The 23585-nt window shown below is 34.9% G+C and overlaps 1 protein-coding gene and 1 long non-coding RNA gene across 2 annotated transcripts in view; both read left to right on the top strand.

Moving 5' to 3' along the window:
- Nucleotides 1-20156, top strand: part of LOC107555325 (uncharacterized) — a 25064-nt gene extending 4908 nt beyond the window's left edge. The window contains exons 2-3 of the long non-coding RNA XR_001605154.1: nt 14804-14809; nt 20146-20156. This is a non-coding gene — a long non-coding RNA (uncharacterized lncRNA). The remainder of the gene's footprint in view (nt 1-14803; nt 14810-20145) is intronic.
- Nucleotides 1-23585, top strand: part of LOC107555324 (pro-neuregulin-3, membrane-bound isoform-like) — a 377395-nt gene that overhangs the window by 241374 nt on the left and 112436 nt on the right. The window lies entirely within an intron of this gene.

The following is a 23585-nucleotide window of genomic DNA, read 5'->3' as shown; positions in this document are numbered from 1 at the left end:
CGCGTGGCGAAACACGCATGCCAACTGTCATTGGCTTGTTTAGTTTACACTCGAAGGTGATTGGGCTCTTGGGCGAGATCCCACGTAACGTCTCCGTTCCCTCCTCCAGGGAACGAGGGTTACACAAGTAACCGAGACGTTACATACGTAACCGAAACATTTTCCATTCTATGGCACCTTTAAATACTTTGGTGAGTTAATAAGAATATTGGTTACACTTTTAGTGTCCAATTCTCACTATTAACTAGCTGGTTATTAGCATGAATATTACTGGGATATTGGCTGTTTATTATTACTTTAAAACATATTAATGTCATATTCTGCAAGACCTTATTCTAAGTCCTTAATCCTACCCAATTCTTAAACTTAACAACTATTTTACTAAGTATTAATAAGCAGTAATTAGGAGTATATTGAGGCAAAAGTCATAGTTACTAGTTAGTTAGTGAGAATTTATGTAGTTAATTACTTTTTTAGAGTAACTTACCCAACACTGTGTGTGTGTATATATATAATACGTAATAATATAATTGTATAATTTTATATAATTTTAAAATTACGTTATAAAAAATAAAAAATTGTAATACTTTTAATACTAAAATTACTAAAAATAACAGAGAACCAACCACAATTTTCTGAATGAAACCTAGGCCTTTGTGTATATATATATATATATATATATATATATATATATATATATATATATATATATATACTGTATATATATACAGTATATAGCAGGGACACATTAAATTGATCAAATATGACAGTAGATACATTTACATGTATAATGTTACAAAATATTTATTTTTCAAATAAATGTTGTTCTTTGAAATTTTTGTACGAATCCTAATAAAATGTATTGTATTAATCAGCACAACTGTTTTTACAATGATAATAATAAGTAATGTTTCTTGAGCATCATGTGATCATGTGATCAGACTAGAGTAATGGCTAAAAATCTGCCATCACAGAAGTAAATTAATGTGTTCAGATAGAAAATCATTATTTTAAATTGTAATTGTCTCACAATATTACTGTTTGCATTTTTAATGTGTAATTTTGAACATTTTTGATCAAAGAGTGAGATACACTCCAAGATGCACAATATGCCATCATCATTGAAAACCATGAACAATACTATACAAAGTAAAAGAAAGTACAAATCCCAGACTTAATACAAGTTCATTTGCAATGAAGGTGAATATGATTTGTGATTACCACAATGTGTGAGGTGAGTGTTGTCTGCTGAGAGCATGACGCCATCAAAAATCAACAGATGTTTAGAAACAAAAATTTCCAGTTTCCCCATTCAGCCTATATTATATCTAGCATACTGTTAGGCTTAAGCAATTGATAGTAACAATAATACTTCATATAAATAAATTGTGTTTTTTAAGGATCAACATGTTAAGTTTAATTAAGGACATTTTAGTTCACCTTAAAAGAGATGAAAACTTTAAGCACTAAACACTGAGAAGGTTTAGTGAATTTACTTTCTGAGAACCCAACTAGCAGCAGTGGGGATCCTGTTAGACAGTGCTTGAGGCTTAGAGCCCCAAAGGACACAGATTCTAGTAGCTTTGCATGCCTCTAAAATGGGTATTATAAAAATTATACTTTCCTCCTGGCCGCTGTGTTGTTAATGTACTGCAACAACTGCTGTAGCCTTGAGAGTTAAAATTAGATTGTGGTTAGCTGGCCATTTAGAAAAAAAAAAATGTTAACCTCACAGCCCTGTAACCCCAGCAGATGTTTTGCAGTGCTTTCCTCTGATTTGCTTTCTTTTCACTAAATATTCTACACTCTTTGATACACATAAGGTTTGCCTTTGAAGATTCTGCCACTGTGGATGAGCCAGGATGTTTCTGTGCAAAATCTGAGGCATAGAAAAGCCCTCCTCTTATCAGGCTCAACATGACCTTCCCATGCTGAACGAAGCACAACAGTAGGTTTCCATGTGATGGTCATCCACCCATGTTATGGAATAATATAGCGATGATGTGATATCTGCCAGGGTAAACCTTATAACTGTGTAGAGAAAAGAGTTTCTTTCACTCCACTTCAGAGCACCTCATCCATGAGAAGTTATCCTGAGACTCAATGCTCTGGCAGGTCAGATTAGAGTGATAGAGAGGAAAAGAGAGCGTTAGAGAGCTCCGCTGTGAAGTGCGAAGAAAAGTAAAATGAATCTGAATTAGTTTCTAGCACATTTTAATGCCAATATTATTTTCCAGAACTGGATAAAGGTTTGGCGTATCTGAACAAGGGGTGATCTCCTATTATAAAATGGATAGTTCTGCAGTTCCAGCTGTATTTTATCAGTTGAGTTATAGTTACTGCTATGACCTGTTAACCATATCACCAAAATTATATTTTTTTGTTGCATAGCAACATTCTGTTATGTTAGGGACTAGCAGAAAAACTACACTTAATTGGATTAATTTTTTTTTAACGAAAATGTCTTTAAAATTTGGATGTATTTATTATTATTTATTCAAGTTTTGTTAATTATAACTAGTTATGGTTAATTATTCATATTTTCCATGAGCTGATTTGCTACAGTATATTGAGAAAGTATTTTTTACTCCACTTTTACAAAGGTTTGGCGTATCTGAACAAGGGGTGATCTCCTATTATAAAATGGATAGTTCTGCAGTTCCAGCTGTATTTTATCAGTTGAGTTATAGTTACTGCTATGACCTGTTAACCATATCACCAAAATTATATTTTTTTGTTGCATAGCAACATTCTGTTATGTTAGGGACTAGCAGAAAAACTACACTTAATTGGATTAATTTTTTTTAACGAAAATGTCTTTAAAATTTGGATGTATTTATTATTATTTATTCAAGTTTTTAATCAAGATTTTATTTAATTAATTAAAAAAAATTGTATAAGTATATTGAGAAAGTATTTTTTACTCCACTTTTAATTACTTTTTGCTTTCGCTAGATCATTTTTAATAGGTGTGGAAAAAAATAATGTGCAAATATTTAATTTTGTTAATTATCAGGCATAAAAGTTGCATTCATAATAATTATAAAATGACAAACTGCTTTTTAAAGTATTTTGAAGGATCGATGGAGTATAGAATGTCAAAATGCAGGACGTCAACTATTCAAGTACAAGACACTGAAATTGCGACCTTATGCTTTCTGCATCTGACATGATGGTTTGAAATGGTTCTGTATCAGAAACAGTTGGGAAATTCAAGCATGATTGGAAATGGAAAAAAGTAAATATTCTTTAGCCAGACAGAGAGACATAGTGAAGAGCACTTAAGAAAAGAAGACAACAGAAGACCTGAAACATAGTAAGAGGGAAATATAGGAAAAGAAAATTGTGAAGATATTTTGAGATCTTTGATGAAGACATGGGCGTCTGCAAGTAATATGGTGGAAAAAAAGATGAGAGATGGGGGAGGGTTGGAAAGACGATGTGCCGAATGATAGGAGTGGATAAGATATGTTTTGCAAGGATAGAAAGGAAGGAAACAAGTGGTGGAAAGAGGTTTGGATGGCAGAGGAGCACTTCTGTTTTTAGAAGGCAAATGTTTCGCTCTTGCAGGTGAGCGTCTTCTTAACGAGGTTGAAATTGTTGGAAATTGAAGGCACTTGTAATTTCAATCAGTTGTGCAGGAGGCCGCATACAAACACTTGAATCAGAATGTAAATTCTGTTTCATAATTAATTTCAAGCACTTGTCGCATGTAAAACCACAGCCTTACTCAACCAAAACTAAAAAAAAAAAAAAGTGTCAAATGGAAATGCATGAGGATCTGTGAGATGGTGACTCTAAAGCCTAAATGAAATTATTTTTTTTCTCTTTTTCATTTTCTCTGCTACAGATGCATTACCTCCACCAGCAGTCAGCCAATCAGCAGTCTCTTTTATTCTATGCCGTATGTGGGGTTTAGATATTTCAGTTGCCCCCACAAACTCTATTTCATGCAGCGCTGATAAAGTATCTAGTGGAACAATACAAACAGCGAGAGCACAGCCTTGTCCTATAAAGCCTTGTTCTCAAGGTCTACATTTTCCTTAAGGACAGCCAGTTAACAGCAAAAACTTATCATGATAAATGTTAGAGACTTTTGTAGCTCTGATGTGAAGTGCAATCTACTTTATGCCGGTGGATAAATCATTCAGTTTTCTTATGCATATGTATTTCACTCAACAAATGACAGTGGAAAGAGAAAGCAGAGAATAAGAGAAAAACATTATGTACTCAACTTTGTCTCCCTAAGTGACAGCTAATTTCACAACCATGCCAGTATCAGATTACGCTGGTTGTGCTTTATGGTTTTGATTTTCTAAATGGATCAACTTATTTATTTAGGAATATAAATATACTGGTTGTGCAGTCTGTTTATGATTTATTAAAAAATGACTTATAAGAATAATTTATTCAGGAGTTTGACTATACTGGTTTTACAGTATGTATGTGATTCACTAAAATCATTAGAATCATTCGTTCAGTAATTGAATTACAGTGGTTGTGCTGAAAGTTTTTGATTTATTAAAAAGAACCAGTTCATAAGGGTTATTCATTTAGTTGAGTTGCACTGTATGTTTATAATTCACTAAAAAGAACCGATCATTTAGAATCATTCGTTCAGGAATCTTATTATTGTGGTTGTGTAGTGTGTTTAGGAAAAAAATAAAAATCAGAATCATTCAATTCAATTCAAATTTATTTGCATAGAGCTTTTCACAATACACATTGTTTCAAAGCAGCTTTACAGAAAATGCATGTGTACAGTACAATTTAGAGTGATCTGTTATCAGAAGTGAATGTGTCCAAGCAATGTTCATGTCACAAATGTACAGTTCAAGATAATAGAATCGTATTACTAGATTTTGGATTTATTAAAAAGCACTAGCTCATAAGAGTCATTCTCAGTTCTCTACATTAAGTGTGCTGTTAATATAGTGTGTTTTGATACATTTCTAACCATTCGCTGAACTCTTACTCTTTTGCGGAGAGCCAAAGAGCTGGAGATGGGAGAAAGTTGTAGAAAGTCAACCATCACTGCAGCCCTCCACCAGTCGGGGCTTTATGGCAGAGTGGCCTGACGGAAGCCTCTCCTCAGTGCAAGACACATGAAAGCCTGCATGGAGGACTCCAAGATGGTGAGAAATAAGATTCTCTGGTCTGATGAGACCAAGATATAACTTTTTGGCCTTAATTCTAAGCGGTATGTGTGGAGAAAACCAGGCACTGCTCATCACCTGTCCCAACAGTGAAGCATGGTGGTGGCAGCATCATGCTGTGGGGGTGTTTTTCAGCTGCAGGGACAGGATGACTGGTTGCAATCGAGGGAAAGATGAATGCGGTCAAGTACAGGGATATCCTGGACGAAAACTTTCTCCAGAGTGCTCAGGACCTCAGACTGGGCCGAAGGTTTACCTTCCAACAAGACAATGACCCTAAGCACACAGCTAAAATAACGAAGGAGTGGCTTCACAACAACTCTTTGACTGTTCTTGAATGGCCCAGCCAGAGCTCTGACTTAAACCCAATTGAGCATCTCTGGAGAGACCTAAAAATTGCTGTCCACCAACGTTTACCATCCAACCTGCCAGAACTGGAGAGGCTCTGCAAGGAGGAATGGCAGAGGATCCCCAACTCCAGGTGTGAAAAACTTGTTGCATCTTTCCCAAAAAGACTCATGGCTGTATTAGATCAAAAGGGTGCTTCTACTAAATACTGAGCAAAGGGTCTGAATACTTAGGACCATGTGATATTTCAGTTTTTCTTTTTTAATAAATCTGCAAAAATGTCAACAATTCTGTGTTTTTCTGTCAATATGGGGTGCTGTGTGTACATTAATGAGGAAAAAAAAATAACTTACATGATTTTAGCAAATGGCTGCAATATAACAAAGAGTGAAACATTTAAGGGGGTCTGAATACTTTCCGTACCCACTGTATATATATATATATATACTGCATCTTAATGAGTAGCATGCAGAATTGCATGGGGGCTCAAAATTAAGGAGATGAATCGAAAGGCTAGGGATTTTTTTTGATCATTTATTGTTTTCTTTTTTTAGAAACAGCATAAATGCAGTCTAATATTTGGTTTTAACTATAAGTTAAATAACAGTACTAAAACACAATGTTGTTACATATTTCATTATTTGTTATGAAATACTACTAGCAAAATAACTACATCTTGTCATATGAACAGACTGTTTGATTCTCTAAAAAGAACCAACTCACTGGAATCCTTCGTTCAATAATGGAATTACACTGATGTTGCTTTATGTTTACTAAAAGGAAACAACTCATTGGAATAATTATTTTAGGAATCAAATTATACTGGTTGTGCAATCTGTTCAGGATTCATTTTTAAAAAACAACTCTTTAGAATCATTCATTAAGGAGTCAGTCATTAAGGAGATTATACTGGTTATGCTGTATGTTTTTGATTCACTAAAAAAGAGCCAACTCATTAGAATAATTTGTTAAGAAATCAGATTACGCTGGTTGTGCTTTATGGTTTTGATTTTCTAAATGGATCATCTTATTTATTTAGGAATAGAAATATACTGGTTGTGCAGTCTGTTTATGATTTATTAAAAAATGACTTATAAGAATAATTTATTCAGGAGTTTGACTATACTGGTTTTACAGTATGTATGTGATTCACTAAAATCATTAGAATCATTCGTTCAGTAATTGAATTACAGTGGTTGTGCTGAAAGTTTTTGATTTATTAAAAAGAACCAGTTCATAAGGGTTATTCATTTAGTTGAGTTGCACTGTATGTTTATAATCCACTAAAAAGAACCGATCATTTAGAATCATTCGTTCAGGAATCTTATTATTGTGGTTGTGTAGTGTGTTTAGGAAAAAAATAAAAATCAGAATCATTCAATTCAATTCAAATTTATTTGCATAGAGCTTTTCACAATACACATTGTTTCAAAGCAGCTTTACAGAAAATGCATGTGTACAGTACAATTTAGAGTGATCTGTTATCAGAAGTGAATGTGTCCAAGCAATGTTCATGTCACAAATGTACAGTTCAAGATAATAGAATCGTATTACTAGATTTTGGATTTATTAAAAAGCACTAGCTCATAAGAATCATTCTCAGTTCTCTACATTAAGTGTGCTGTTAATATAGTGTGTTTTGATACATTTCTAACCATTCGCTGAACTCTTACTCTTTTGCGGAGAGCCAAAGAGCTGTGGTTGTATCCTTTATCGTGACCAGTCCTTCTCCAAAGCCAACTTTATTAAATAAGTCTCCCTTATTAAGTCATGATTAGGATCACTCTGTTAATCTAGCCCCACTTTCGCCCAAGGCAAAAGTTCAGTCAGAATGCAGTTTACTTACCTCTTGAAGTTTCAATTGATTTGTGTTGACTCCATTGTTATTTCTAATTAATATGGTTTAACAAGATAATTGTGCAGTTTTATTAGCTTGCTTTGCCTGATAAATAGCAGGGAATTTCCAATTAACATGCATGCAACCGGTACAATTCAAAGTGCAGTTCCTTTTTCCGGCTATAAAGAGCAGGTCAAATACACAGAAAGTGTGTGCCTTTCACTATCCTTCATATTGTGTGTGTGTGTGTGTGTGTGTGTAGGAAGCCGATAATAAACAGTAAAGCCCTGATTCAATGAAAGTTTGTGTTTAAAAATAGCATGCACTGAAAATGTCTGATGAATAGGGTCTGCTGAGGAGCATGTCTTTCAGATGTACAAAATAGTGAATCTTGCCGTTCCTGGAGGTTTCCTTAGTGAATATGTAATTTGCGTAGTACCTTTATGAATAAGGAAAGTAAAAAAAGAAAAAAAGTGTCAATGCAAATAGATTAAAAAGCTAAATTATTTATCGTGCCTGAAAGTCTTTTCCTAAGCAACTGTGTGCATAATAATATAACTTTACAACAGGAATTAATCTAATATGTATTGAGCAACAAAAAGAGCATTTGGATTTAAAAATATGTAAACGTATTCCAATACTGTCAAACTGCTGACGTGCATGCACACACACAATTATATATAGAGCACAAGAGCATAGATTGATTGATTGATAGATTGTTGTCAAACACAGCAAACTTACTTTATAAAAACACTGATAATTTGTGACCTCCTTTTTAAATATTCTCAAACTCTCTGGTTACCCGTTCTCTTAGGTTCTGCATTTCTTGTGTGGATTTATTTTTCACCGATTTGACAGGCCCGGTTCTACATCAGTGTTCAACAGTGGTTAAGAGATTTTGTGGTTTGAAATTCAGATTTTGTTTTGGTATAAATCCATGGTTCAGTGGCTTAATAAAATATTGCAATTTCTTCAGGCAATCCTCCTGAAACCAGGTTGACTTGAGCTTTCTAATCAGTTATTTCACATAGTGTAGAAATAGTGTTATGAAAAATTTTGAACCCCTGGTATTTAGACTAAACTACAAGTAAACATTTCAATCTGGGTGTTTCCACCCTGTTTGCACAATTATTCTTATAAAATAACCCAAAATACGCCCAGGTAAGTGCATGCAATTTGTTGCACAAGCAACATCTAGAAGTCTAAGTGTAGGGTTTGATCAGAAAGAGTCACTAACCTACACATTACATATCCACGCTCACATCCACACATATATACTGTTATAACACCGCTCACATTTGCTGAAACTTGACAATTGGCACGTAGGGTAGGTTTGCTTACCTTTACCTTCCAGTCGTACTGGTGTCTGCTTTTACTGACAGACCGAGAGAGAAAATGAGAGCAGATGGGAATGTGCATTACACACAAATAACATTAGAAACCTCTCTGTTAATGTGCAAACAAAGTAACATATCTCCAAACCTGCTAGTGTATATGAGGGCGAGAGAAATACAGTTTCTAGCAAGGCTAGAAGTTTGATATGCTAATTGCATGCAAATTAATGCAAATTAACTCTTCTTTCCCCCAAAATTCTTATTTCGTTTGTGTAGAACCATGCAAAAGCACAGTGATTTTCTTCTATAAATAACCAAAGCAGAGCACATGAAAATATAATTAACAGTCTGGGCAGGCTTCCATTGGCCGCCCAAAAAATACCCTTCAAACCTTGATAAAATGTTATTTGCTATTAAGAAATGGAGGTGAGAGTCTCCGGCAATGCAGAAATGCAAAAGTAAAGGTAAAATCATTAAAAAAAAAGAAAAAAGAATCAGAGGTAGAGGAGTAATGCCAGATGTGTAAGGGCTGCAATGTTTTGCATGGCTAACCCCAGGCCAAACAGAGTGATGAATGTATTCATTTGAGCTATTACTATTAAAGTAGTATGTCACTGAAAGGTTAGCCATGTCTGTCTCTGCTTGCATCTATCTATCAATCTATTTATAGTTCAGTGCACAAGAATGATATTGATTTATATTTTTGGAGTCTAGAGGGCATTCAGCATCTACCTATCCTGTCCTCTTATCTGGGAAGTTTAATTCATCTTGTTCCTGCACCATAGGTCTGTCAGTTTGTCTCACTTTGATGATGTAATTGTTATTCTGTGTCTTACTGACAACCTGCTGCTTGCTAATCAGATGTTTTGTTTTGTGCTATTCTCCAGCTCTAATGTATTTGTTTTCTGTTGTAAACTCAAATTGGTGGTGTGAACATTCTCTGATAATGTTTTCTTGTGTTTGTTTGCATTCATTTTCCTTTGTAAAAAAAAATGTGCATACAATTGTAATTACAGAATTAAGTAATATATTAAATATATTTAAAATCTGTACCCATGTACTCTTTTAGGTATTAATGTGTACCTTAAAGGTACAAATTAGCATCTTTTAAAGGTAAATAACGTACAAATGTGCCAGCTCATCATGTTTGAAATATGTCGAATCAAAAAGTTAGAAAACTCCTACATCCCACTAGGCTATTCACCATTATACCACAGCTCTAACATTTCCTTTCTTTTTCAACATTTTACATTGCTGTTTTTATATTTTTATTTCCATCTCTCCCTTTACTTGAAAGCTCACCTCTCAGCATTCTGATATGAACTGTAAAGTTTCTTCCCCTCAGTAGTAAAATAAACAGTGGCTGTTCTTAATAGCCTGGAAACATCGCAACACATTTAAGTATTCTGGGTTTATAGATATTTTGCTTTAGTAACACTTCGACCTGTCAACCGTTAAATGCTTACAGTTTGAAAGTTTTGAAAATCTCCCATGCAGATGTTTGCCTCTCCACTCAACACCCTTTCGTATCATGTCAACATCTCTTAGCGATTCAGTGAGCCGTTGCCAAGGTACCTTGCACCAGAGATGTTTGTTTATTTGCTCGTTTTACTCTGAACCCATTATTTAGCTTGTTGAGAATAAGTGTACAGACAGACACACACACATGCTCATATAGACACACTCAGACACACCTTTTCTCCAAGGGGGCTTTATAGTGACACTTCAAGGTCTTCAGGTTTTAACAGCATCTTTCTAAAAGTTTTGACAACTTTAAGCATGATTTTAAACAGTAATACTATAAGCATCGGCATTCGCCATTTAAATTCTGGAACTGAATTGAAATTTAAAAAGGGTTCTTGATACAATTCCTGATTTTAAATTGAATTTGAAGTGAGATAGTAAACAGGATGTGGAATTGCAATTCCAATTTGAATGTACGTGAGTAGAAATTGAAGTTCAAAGAAATTCATAATGAATAAACCGTCATAAATTTGTTTTTCCAAGACAAACTTTGCATGTTTACTTAGTCTTTTTTTATGTTTAAAAAGCTTTGAAGACTGAATATTTAAATAGATACATTTCAGAAGCAGTCATTTTATGCCTTGTATTCTTAAATGCAAAAAGCATCAAAACTTTTAAAATACTGCTCATAATGAGTTTCCTTTTTAGTTTAATGTCCTACAGCAGTATCACTGTTAGTGATAACATGTTTTCATAATGGGCCCTAGTAGTACTATAGTAGTTCAGTCCTTTACATACTTGATGAATGCATAAGCGACATAATGAAAGGCTTGGCCATTGAGTCATTATATGAAGTCCACAAAGCATGCCATTGCATTGCAATAACTGAAGAACGTTCTATTGTTAAATGTATATGTATTCAAAGGACTTAGATAAAGATAACTTGTATGGAATGGAAGCAACTTCACTTGACTCTAATTGGATGAAGCCCTTTAAAAGCCAAATAAATCATATTTCAATGATCCTCATGGCACTAAGTGTTGATAAGAGCACTGCCCTTTGAAAATATGCAAGCTGTAGTTCTGTATGCCTATTGCACTTAATAATGGAGCATCAGTGTGAGAGAATCTAAGTTGAGTACCCAGACTGCAAGCAATATAACTGGAAATAACTGGAAAGTTAATGAGAGTATATGAAAGATGACTTGAGGCTTTTCCATAAAAAAATGTCATTGCAATTGCGCTAACCTGGCAATACCAGTGAGAGTACAACACAGTAGCCCTGTCTAGTGCAGATACATTACTGTTTCCTGTATTTTGAAATAACTTTTTACTTCTCAGACGATTGGAATTGGAAGTAGTTGTGTGCAATTATTGAATCATTCAACTCACTTCAAATGCAGTCAGAACCATGATCAAACATCAGCTAAATTGGAGCTGGCAAACACCAATACCAAAGCATAATATCTTTATATAGGGACATGGGTGCCATTGTGTCATTCTTTTTCATTTTGTTTTCGAGAGGCATCTGCTTTATAGCACACTGAAGAGCTTTTGATGTAGCCTGGGATCTTTTCTGTCTTAACTCAAACCTGGGAATTAATTGCTTGTACGTAATGGCAGACATGTCACGCCGTTAGCCTTGGCATCCATCACTGAACCACACCACAAAACCTCTCTATTCACGAAAACGACAGGACATCAAGCGTATGCATGAGTCTGATTCACAAAACTGCTCTGTTCCTACCAAAACCAACTGTATTCGTCTAACTCCAATGCTTTTGTCTACTTTCCAAAACTATGATTTCAATCTCTTTTTTTTCTGCTACAATTTAAATGAACTGTCGCCAAGACAATAAAAAGATTGCAAAAGAAAAAGAAAAAAGTAAACATTTGTCTAAGCAGGTAATAGTTAAGTTAAAACTCAGAAAGCAAGGAGCTAAAAAGCTTATTATTACTATATACATACTTATTACATGCTTGTTTTTTTTGTATTTAGATTTGGCATTGTATTTGCATATTTTGGTTTGGTTTGTTTGTTTTTTTTTTGTTTTCCATGCTATTCTCACTAGTCTGCTTGACTAACAATTAACTGTTCTATATTTATTTATATAGGTCTTTCAGTGTATAAAAATAGTTTTACATAAGGCATATACTCATGCTTCATGCCTTGAGAAAATCAATCTATATATTTTGAACAGCCCCTTTGACCCCAATTTTTCTATGCCTTTCTGAGTCTGTCTACAGACACATACAAACAATATACTAAAAACTACAGTTTTTGTTTCAAACATTTCCTCAAGGAAAATGAAAACATTTAAGGTTCCTCCATGCATGGGGAATAAACTATATTATTTTGACCACTAACACTGCTGGGTAAACATGTGTGGCTCGATTCCAGATCCCTTTTTGGAAAGAAAGTTGCTAAAACTAGTGACCTTGCACCTGTTCCCACATGGCAGACAGGCTTAAGTTACATTTCCACAAACCTGCAGGCCAAGCAGACTGACATAATGGAATTTAAAAGAATCAACAGAGATTTGAAGAGCTCACATAGGTTGCACCATAGCCTGCAGACACGGTTGGAATACAAACACACAGTTCCTCACCTCACATTGAAATATGGCTCATTTCATCTCACTGCTTTCCACATCTGTCATGACTTTAGTTTTTCTCTTGACATGCACAGGGCCCATTGCAATGGATTTCCTTGCCTGTAAAGCATGTGCGTACTACAATGTCAATGGTGTGACCCTAAAGACAGATTCCAGTGAAAATTACATATAATCACTTTCTGTCTTGCCAAACAATCTTGTCATTCATCATCTGTGTTGTTAACAAGGTTCGAAAGACTGCGCCGGTCTAATCCAGGAGTGCTTGAGTAATAATATGAGCAAATCAGAGGATAAAAACCCAATAAGAAGATGTGAAATAGCAAAAATATGTGTCCTTTTGCTTAGCTGGTTGAATAAGCTTGAAGTGAGGAACTCTAAAGGTGCCTAATTAAGCCTCTCTGTTTTCGTCACCCACTCTACTCTAAAAAGAGAATAATAGTTAAAATGTGTCACAATTGGCAACAGTATCTGTTTCTGCCATTAAAAATACATTAGTAAAACAGAATGAAGGACAGTTATGAAATCTTGGCCTCACAGCTTCTGTCTACTTTCTTTATGCAGTGAATGACGCTTGCGTATTAAATTGAGCTTATACGTGCTTCATACGCTTGCTTACTTCTGTAAAACACAAAATATTTTTTTTAGCTATCAGGGACTGACAGTTTTAGTTAACATTCACTTTCAATTCATCTTTTTTTCCATGAAAAATCAATTAAAGTGACTGAGCCTTTCATCCTGTCAAACATCTAACCAGATAGCCAATCGTGAGAAAATGTAACAATTTTACAAGGTGATGATTTCATATGAATTCATACGATATGATTCATATGGAAACGTATGATTTAAAAAAAATCAGAAGGTTTACACTTAAACCTAATAGTCATATTCTACAAAATTGTATGAAAGAGATCATACAAATTGATACAAATTAGATACCAATTTGCCAAAACAAAACATAATTACAAATTTCCATGAGTGTGTTGGTAAATTACGTCAGAATTTATTTTTGGGTGAACTATCCCTTTAAGGCCATTTTGATAATGGAGATGTTTTGTGAATGCAAAATTGCAACGTCTCAGTTGACATTGGAAGATTGTTTATGAGAGTGCAGTATTGGGTAGCCAATGACCTAAAGATGCTTTAGAGAGAGAGAGAGAGAGAGAGAGAGCAGGCTGTAACATGAAATGCTTGCACTGAGCTGTTATGTTATAGCTCTTAATGTATAATTAAATTGTTCTCTGCTCTCACTTTCTCTTAAGGGAGATCATGACTAGACATAACAGGAGCAGTGTTACATTGTATGAGTATGATTCAGTTTGTCTGTATATATGCTTGTGAAGAATCTTGCAAAATAACTTTGCACTTTCATAACAGCAGGGTTAAATTTTACCACACACACACTACAAAATAAATTAATCATGAATGTATCTCGTTTGTTTGCTACAGCTATACACATTCATGTGCTAAAAAAATGCACTCACACTCTCTTTTTTTACATGCCTGCGTTTTTTCTTACTGTGTTTATCTAAGTTACACCATCATTTTGAGTCTGTTTGTGTTACAAATTACTTTATTGTCCTGAAACAGCACTTAGAGAGTTGTAAGGAGCAGTCCAGAGGGGTTTGCTTGTGTTCACTGCATGGTCTTAAGCTGCTGGAGACTGGAGAGCAAAGACTGAAGGTTTTACTGTGGTGACAAAGTAACTTTATTACTCCCTATTAGTGTACAGCATGGAGGCTTATGGAGATGTAAAAGGGCAGATCGATGTGGTGCGAGGTAAAGTGAATGACCCACAATGAGTTTAATAAATCTGAATGTCTTTGAGGGACGTTTCACCATCCTGAGCCATTAACTTATGTGCCTAAACACCAGTGACTTGAAAGCTAAGGATTATATGCATATATAGATTATTTTCTCTCTCTCCTCCTGTCCTTTGCATTGTGGGGCTCTTGAGCACAGCACTGCGCCATGCTGTATCTGTATTTATAGGCACATACATGAGGTTCATAACGTTCTTTATAGCTTAATATAAAAACCCATTTCACAACAGATGTCTGTGGGCATAATTACTATACCACAGGCTTCTAGAAAGACGTGTGGATTCGTGTCATTTGCTCAATGCCTCTCAGGATATTTAATTCTTGTACAAACAGCACCAAGTAATTATGACTTCATATACCAATTTATGCACCATTGTTTGTGTCATATTTTCCAGGGACTTATGGGAGCCTGATACTATGTGTCACTAGGTTATTCCATGGGGAATTAATGCAATGAAAAGGGCCGATCTGTCAAAACGGTTTCACACCAGTATTAGCTGAAGCTACAAAACAGCAGTGAGCTTACATAGTATTCCTGCAGCAGTGCTTGTCAGCATACAGAGGGCAGTGATTCCTACAAACTATAACAGGTGCAGCTAATGTTCTATATTTAATGTTTTCTTTTCTTTTCTTTTATTTTATGGACTAGTCTCATATTTCATTTGTTTATATGAATAAATATGATTGATTATGAAATGAAATAAATGTATACATGTTGGTGTATTCTTGCATACATTATTTTCAGCTAAAAGAGCCATTTCTACCTGATCTGACCCTTAAAAGGGCTTTAGATTTTTTTTTAAATACCACATGAAAGACATTTTTAAAGATTACCTACTATTTTATTTTATTTCAATATACATTATGGAAGTATAAAATAAAAATTCTTATGTTCTAGAACTATTTTGTAGATAACTTCAACCTGTCATGGCAACATGGGGGTAGTTGCAATCAGGGTTTGAATGTGACATATCACCAAGTCATTGTTTTCCTGTTCATTCCAGAAGATGTGCTTCTCTTGATTGCTTCCCTGCATCTTTTTTGTCCGTTTCTCATTTTTGAAACTTGCTGCACTGATTAAAGAGCAAATGTGCTATGGCTTGCTGAGATCACAGATTCCAGCTCTAGGTTTGATATTCTCCATGCTCTTTCTCTCTTCTTTTCCCTTCCACTTCAATTCCTGTTTCCTTCATGTCTGTTACACCATGTCTGACAAGATTCTGGCGGCAAGCAATTTGTTTGTCCACACTAAAAGACAAAATGTGGTACAACACAATAAAATCACAGATAATCAGAATGGTTTGGATGAATACCAAACAAGTAGAAAATGTTGTGTCGGGTATCCTGGCTCTGGCTGGTTAAAGTAAAAACTCAGATTTACATGGATGAAATAGTTTTTCTCACTTGTCACCTTATGGTGCTGCTCAAGTTCAGGACATGGTGTTGTTTTCTTTTCCAAACCAGAGCTCTCCTATTGCTATCTTTAATTAAACAATTTAGTTATGTTTCTCCAATTGAATTGGACAAGCAGTGTCCCATGATGTTTGAGATTTATTATAACAACACTGGGACTTTTCACTGTTTGTATCAATATGCTTGTCTGTTTTTTTGTTTGTTTTTTTAATATTGAAGTGTTGGGGTTTCTCCTACCAGTTAGTGTGTAGAGAGTGGAAAATAGAAAACCCGGAGTGGAGCTGGAGTGGCGTTATTGCGATAATTGCTGTTATGCCATTCACACTCTGTTTCTGTGCTTGCGTTGCTTGGCGAAATTTGTCAGTTTGGCTTAGAGTAGAATTTGACATTTAGTTTTTCAGAATGCCTTCAGTTCTAACAGATATAAGGAGAGAAGAGGCAGTTACCAACGATTCGATTTAAGGTCGTGTTTTTTGTTTGTTTTTTCACAGGTGAAACACACTTCCTTGACAGAGGATGCAAATAAGGGTTTCAGTTGTTTAGAAACCTGATGGCATTGTCATGTTGTATAGAACATGTGTGCTTTGTTTGCAGATGTGTTTGGTTTTTTTTCAAGCCTGAAAGGTGCAGCGAGCTGTAGGAAAGTTCTCCCACAACTTCCTTTAAACCAGATGTGCAGAATGAAGCTCCTGAAGTCTCATCTTTTAACACTATAGAACTACCGGAATTCTATAACTACTAGAATGGCCATAGCGGTCATTCTGACCGTTCATAGACTGAACTGAATGCCATTTTTGTCATATCATATATTTACATTCGAAGCTTCTTTTGAGTTTTTACAATGAAGCTTTGAATGTCTGTTTTCATATTTCATATTCACCCTAAAAAAAATACGATCTTTTTTGTAATATTTAATTGTGTAAGAGCTAAGTAGACCTCTCCCGAATGTGCACGCCTTGCTTTGTGTCCGGCAAGCGGGAGAAAAATAGTTTTTCACCGCAGTGAAAATGTTGTATTTGAAAGTCTAAATGCCAACAAATATGAACTGAGGCAGAATATTTCTGTAGATAAAACATGTTGTGAATTTTGAAAATGATTACATAGGCTACCATCTTTTTTCAATAGATTTTTACTTGTGTACTTTACAACGCTCTGGAGTTATTGGAAATGTTTGGATTAGAGGAATTGGAAACAATTCTATGCAGCCACCACTGGAATCATGATCCATGAATAAATGGATCTGTTATGATAGTATAGGTAATAATAAGCATCGTCACTGTCGCTAAAGATAAAAGCCTAATTAGTTTGTTTTATTTCACAATATCAGTTTTGTCGAGGCTAAAATTATCCTATATGCATTAGCTATAGCATTACACTAGCATAAAAATAATAATAGCCATTATTATTATTATTATTATTATTATTATTATTATGGCTATTTTGTCATAACATTGAAGTAGGCTATTATTGATAACAGCCAGTCTTCCAGCCTAACATAGCCTACCTGGAACTGTGGCAGATTGAATGACAGCAGTTGTTGTATTGGAGGTGTCCACCTGGCTTTTTATGAACAGGAATTTTAGCTTAGCAATAGAATATAAAAACAACTAGTACAAAAGTTGCTAGGCAACAGTGACCTGCATTCTTCAACAGCGGGGAAAAAAGTTGCAAAAGCAGAAATTATAAGCCTTCTGTAATGCGTATGTTCAATTTGACTGCTTTGGCCATTCAAGGTAGAAATATTTAGAACTCTTTTGTGTTTTGTAATTTTAATAAAATAACAATGTTATAATAAAATATACAGACATTTAGGAAAAGTCAGGGTTTTATAGTTATATGTGTTTTATTTCAACAAAGCTATTACATTTTAAACTAAAAACGATCAAAATAACTGCCTTGGTAGTTCTAGTGTTAAATTATTGCAGAGATCCTGAAAATCGCTGTTCAAGGTACAATAGCTCAAGTCAGTTTCCTGGCAACTGCTGTCATAGCTTTGCTACCTATACGAACATTGAGTAGAAAGTAGTTTTTTTTATTTTTTTATTTTTTATTAAACTTTAGTAGACATCAGAAACTCAGTAATGAGTAAAGCCCTTGTGCTTTATACATGAGTGCTGCCCTTCTCTTAAAATTGAGATTATAAATATTAAAATTAATACAAATTGGAATACTGGGCATGATTAAAAAATACTTAATTAGAGATAAAGTTATGATATCCATTAGTATATGTACAGTAGTCATTGGTATAAGTACAGTTAGGGTGATAAGTTATATGAATGTATGATTATTGCAACCAATATGAAAATAAAATTGAGGTTATTTACATTATTTATTAATGCTCATTTCTGGTCTTACAGTAAACAATTCATTGGGCTGTGGTATTTTAAATCGGAAAGAAACAAATATTTTTAATGTATAATTGAAATATATGTATATTGGATGTTGTTAACCAGTACCTAAATAGCTTATTTATGTTCGGTTTGGCTCCATTCTATTATTAGATGCCCAGTTTTCAGCATCAGTTCCCAATGGAATAAAATGAATTCCTACATTTTCCTACAGTTTCTGTTTCTCTCAGAAGATCATCACATTCATGTGCGTAAATAGATTTATGTTGACTTTAAGCATTTACCGTATGTAGCCGTCTTGAACTCAATAACTACTTGTTAACTTGAATGGGTTCCACCCCACCAAAGGCATATAAATTAACACATGCATAATGACTAAGCCCTGTGTTTGTGTGAATTTATGTGTATTTGTGCATAACCACATGTGCATTTGAGCACACTTAAAATTGTACTCTGATATTCTGGACGAAAGAATAAGAGAACTCAAGGTTAGAGAGAGTAATTAGAGGGGTTTTTTTCTACTGGAGGATGCATTAAGCCTAAGGGATGGAAAGTGATTATGTGGCCATAAATGAACCTTGTAATGCAGCTCAAAGATACTTGAATTATTGCTAACCTTGCTGGTAAAAACCTGGAAAAGTTTGAAAAAACAAATCTAACCACTGGACCAAAAGGAAAGCGAGAGGGAAAATGTGTTTGTGACAACTGTCCAATATTGTCTCCTCACCCCTGGCTCTGTGCTGTCATCTGCTCACTGACTACCAAATTACTTCATCCCTAATCCATTCGGTTATTGGTTTCATTTTAGAGTCTAGTTAATTTTGACTTGCAATGCCCTTAATAAAACTGTGGCCCCTAAGATCCCCATCTCAGTAAATAAGACATTGATCGGTCGGTAAGGGTTTGCTGCCTAAATAAATATGGCTAATGAATAAATGATGTGAGGAAATTGGATGAGAATGATGAAGGACGTTCAGAAAAAGTGCTTGTTATTGGTATTTTTTAAATAGGGTGGCCAAATATAGACTATTTTGTCTGTCTCAAGTCTTTTTCCAGTAGGCAATGGATATATAATGGATATATATAATCTGGAATTTTAAATATTTTCACTACTTTGGTTTGAGCTGGTGTTTCTGTTTTTTTTTCTGTAATCAAAATATATATATATATATATAAAAACATATTTTATATTCATATTGTTGATGATAATTTTATTTTTGATAATTGATATGATTGATAGAAATATACATACATATACATATGTAGCCTACTGCATAACAGGAATGACCCTTCAGATCGATGAAGATTCTCAGTCATTCAGGTCATTGTAGACTACTAGCCGTATTGTTTTAGAAAATGTATCCGAATGCTCCAGAATAAATTCCTTAAGATATTCTTATGCAGAAAATGAAAAAGAGAAGGAAAGAGAGGGCAGGTTGCTGCTCTGTCTGTCTTACTCAGAGTGTGGAGGGAATTAAAGGCGATTATGTGACTGTAATTGAATCCCTCTGATATGCAGCGTAGCCATTTTAGCTGCAGCCGTGCGATCGATATGCAAGGCTAATTTAATATTAATTTAATCCCCACCCCACCTTTCGTGAGAGCTTTATCTATATATACAGTTACACTCCAGTTTTTCTCTTCCTCTTTTCCCTCACACTTGCACCATCACTGTTTCTCCCTTAGGCTAAGGCAAACACAAATGTTTTCACTCTCGTGTTAATTTAGTGTTATTTAAAAAAATATATATATAAAAATATGTTTTAAAAAAAGATAAAAATGCGTTTTTGCAGGGGGGGTTTCTATAAAAGTTACAAATGTTTTTAAAGTCTACCTGTACAGGGGTCTCAAGACAATGCTGAACAAGTTTTTAGGACATCTAACAATGCAACACTCACAAAATGGATTCTTGTGGACTGCAGGCCTGTGACAAACTAAACAAACAATATATTGCCATCTACAGCCTCATGTAATGTCTAAATGCAGTGTTTTTGTTTGCAATAATATATCGAATGTCTTTGACTTCAATCGTGATTTGTTTGTTCATTTGCTGTTTCATCTGTTCCTTTCCTGTTTGTCTCCTTCACTCTGCACCACTCTGTACCACTCTGTTTTCTTTCTCCTGCTCTCCTTCTCTTCTCCATCTCCACACCTCCTCCTGTTGTCGGCTAGCGGTACTGCTCTGGGATTACATCCACGTGAGAAAGGACTTCCTCCTGTTTTGTCTTGGCTATTATTCTAATTGCACCACCAAAAGGGACAGGGCCCTCTACGGTCTCAAAGGGAATGAAAGGTGTCTGAGAACCTTTCCATTGGGTTGAAGCAGAGCACATCAGTTTCACACAGCGGTCATTTGAAAGCCCCTTAGAGAAGTCAAAGGCCTCACTGTCCGTCCTTGAAATTAAAATCAAGCGAAGAAAACCAAGCTTCAATGTCACAAACTTTTTCCCATAGTGTCACTCTCATCAGATGTGAGCTAAACCGCTATGGCCATACCAGGGCGAAGGGTGTCAAATAAATATTTTATGATCCTGGCTCTTTCTGCAGCCATTATAGTATTGATCTAAGTAGTTTATCAAGTGGACTTTAAACGGCTCTCTCAGTTGGGAATTCGTCTGAAACGACAATGCGTTCTTCAGTCTCAGATGAAAGGTATGTAAGATGGTTTGTTTCCCCTACAAAGAGCTGTAATAGATCACTTTTCAAAAACACAATGAAATGGAGAATGACCTCAGTCTGCTGCCATGCCCTCTGTATGTAAGTGCCAACTTTGCATTTTGAAGTGTTTTCTCACTCACTCTTTTCAGTCGTTTTTGGAGTTTCTTGCAGCTCACCCTTTCATACACTGTTGCCATGTTCTTGAACTTGCCCTGACCTCAAGATAGTCTCAGTCTCTCTCAGGGAAATAGAGTTGACTTCTGTACGTTGGACTAGTTACAGTTTTCACTGAAGGTCAGTGAATTAATTATCAAGTAAAAGAGCATATGACACTCACTGTGAACTCTCCGCATTCACATTTTTAGGGTTAATAATGTTCTTGTGGCTTGCTGTCATTACAACTGTGCCTCCAGATTGATGAAGTGTGAGCGCCATGGACAATAAACTTTTAAATTTAAAGGGAATTTGGCCAACCAAACAGTGAAATCACTATTGTGAACAATAATGCATCTATGCTGATGTCATTACTTATAGGTCTGTTAACATGAAGTGAGTGCCTAAAGCCCCTCTATACCAGTCAAGTCAAATGTATTTGTAAAGTGATTTTCACAACATACTGTAGAAACTCATACTGTTATGTCTATATAATGATTTAATGGTTTAACATTTCTGCCCTACAAAGGCAAAAGACCTTAACTCGCTAGTGTGAAACAGAAAAATTACTTTCAAGTTTTTTATTTGTCCAGCCAAATTAATCATAGGTAGGACACTGGAAATTTGGCAATTAGATGTTTTAGTAATGGAAATTATCTACATAAGCAGGTCTCAAAAAATTGTCAACACATTGACAACAGATCATGAAGAAATGTATTTTATTTGTCTGTATGTTTGTTTGATTATACAACTCTGCATAGTTGGATAAATTAACTTTCACCCAGGCAGTCATCCATTTCTATTTATCAATTAACTACTTTAGTTGAACTTGACTAAACTTTAAAGTTGCAAAGTGTTCCTTTAGCTCGACATGTTAACTTGCTGTATCATCATGTTCCGTATTAATTTACAACAGTATATGACGTAGTAAATTGCAAGCTTTTGTGGTTCATGAGGAAAACATGAGGAATTGCACAGTTCAGGTGACTCTCAGAGGAATTCATCTAGCCGACCTTATTGTATAGAGGCCGTTTTTAAAGCTGATTTTACTTTTGACATCAGCATTTTTATTTTTGATGCAATTGCAGCTTCTAAGTCTACTGTTTTGTATTTCAATGCAGACAGACACAACTACAGATGTTTTCATCTTTATTCAAATTGCATTCTTATTCTAGTGTTCTATAAGGATGCTTGTTTGTGTTGTATATTTGTGGTTTTTTAACTATCTGATCAATTTTGAGTGGAAGTATTTTTACTGTAATATAATAGTAATTTTACAGTAAAATAATTTATATAATTAAATTAATGTTTGGCTGTAGGTGTGTGTACATTCACTGCTTCACAATGGCTGCAGATGTGGCTCATCTAATCAGATTTTAGACTTTTAGTAATATTAATGCATCTTTCCTCTCAAACACTATGGCAGAATTAGACATTTAGCTTAATACTTAATTTAAAAAAGTCTCACGCTGAGTCAAATAAGACTGCATAAAATGTTTTAATTATTCAGTGTTGAAAGAGACATTGTGCTATAAAAATAATGAAGTCTTCACTAATACAGCCCTCATAAAGCACTGATACAGATATGGGCTCTTTTGCTTTGCAGGCCAGAAATAAACTTATGTGAACTGATTTATATGCAGAACAAATATGAGAGAGAAGAGAACAGGGGTGATAGTGGAGGAGTTCTTCACATGACACTAATATGACTTTGCCTTACGGACACATCTTCTTTACTGACATTTAGAAATGAAAATAGAAATTGTCTGCTGTCTCTCTTTCTAAATGCTCTACAGTGTGCTTCTCTGTCCCTCTTTTTGTCCCTGTGTTGTCTGGTGGGGGTGGCCTGCTATAAAGTTGCATCACACTCAGCCGTTAACATAAATCTTAAAATCTTCAAGATTTAAACCTGAGAATCCTATTATTGTTTCCCCTTCCCCACCCAATCACAGACAGATATGCTGACACCAGAGCATCAAATTTTTTCTTAATATGAGCCTCTCCCACAATATCAGATTTTAGGGACATATTCCACTTCCCTCTGGGGTGATAGCCAGCTCAAAGTTTCTGTTTTGCTCCCCTGCCACTTTATCATTGCTGGAGATTATATTTGATAGAAATTAAAATCTTGGGAAGAAATAGTGTCAGAAAACAGGAAATGAATCTGGAAGAATTATGGTTGTATTCATGTCTCTGTTAAATCGAAACAGTAAAACAGTGTTAAAATGAAATAAAAATCTAAATGCAGAAATCCAAAATTTAGGCCAAATACAATGGGTATAGAAAATAATCCCCTTTAAAATAATCACATTTTGTTTTGTACCCTGAAATGAAGACGAACACCGTTTTTTTTTTTTTGTCCAGCTGTATTTTATGCAACTTATAGCATCCAAGTGAAAGATATAACACACACACAAAAAAGTTGATAAAAGGATCACCC

The sequence above is a fragment of the Sinocyclocheilus grahami genome, unplaced genomic scaffold (assembly GCF_001515645.1).
Source record: "Sinocyclocheilus grahami isolate Dianchi unplaced genomic scaffold, SAMN03320097.WGS_v1.1 scaffold531.1, whole genome shotgun sequence".
Taxonomy (NCBI): domain Eukaryota; kingdom Metazoa; phylum Chordata; class Actinopteri; order Cypriniformes; family Cyprinidae; genus Sinocyclocheilus; species Sinocyclocheilus grahami.
The sequence above is the reverse complement of the archived record's forward strand: the minus strand, read 5'-3'. Positions and strand labels throughout refer to the sequence as shown.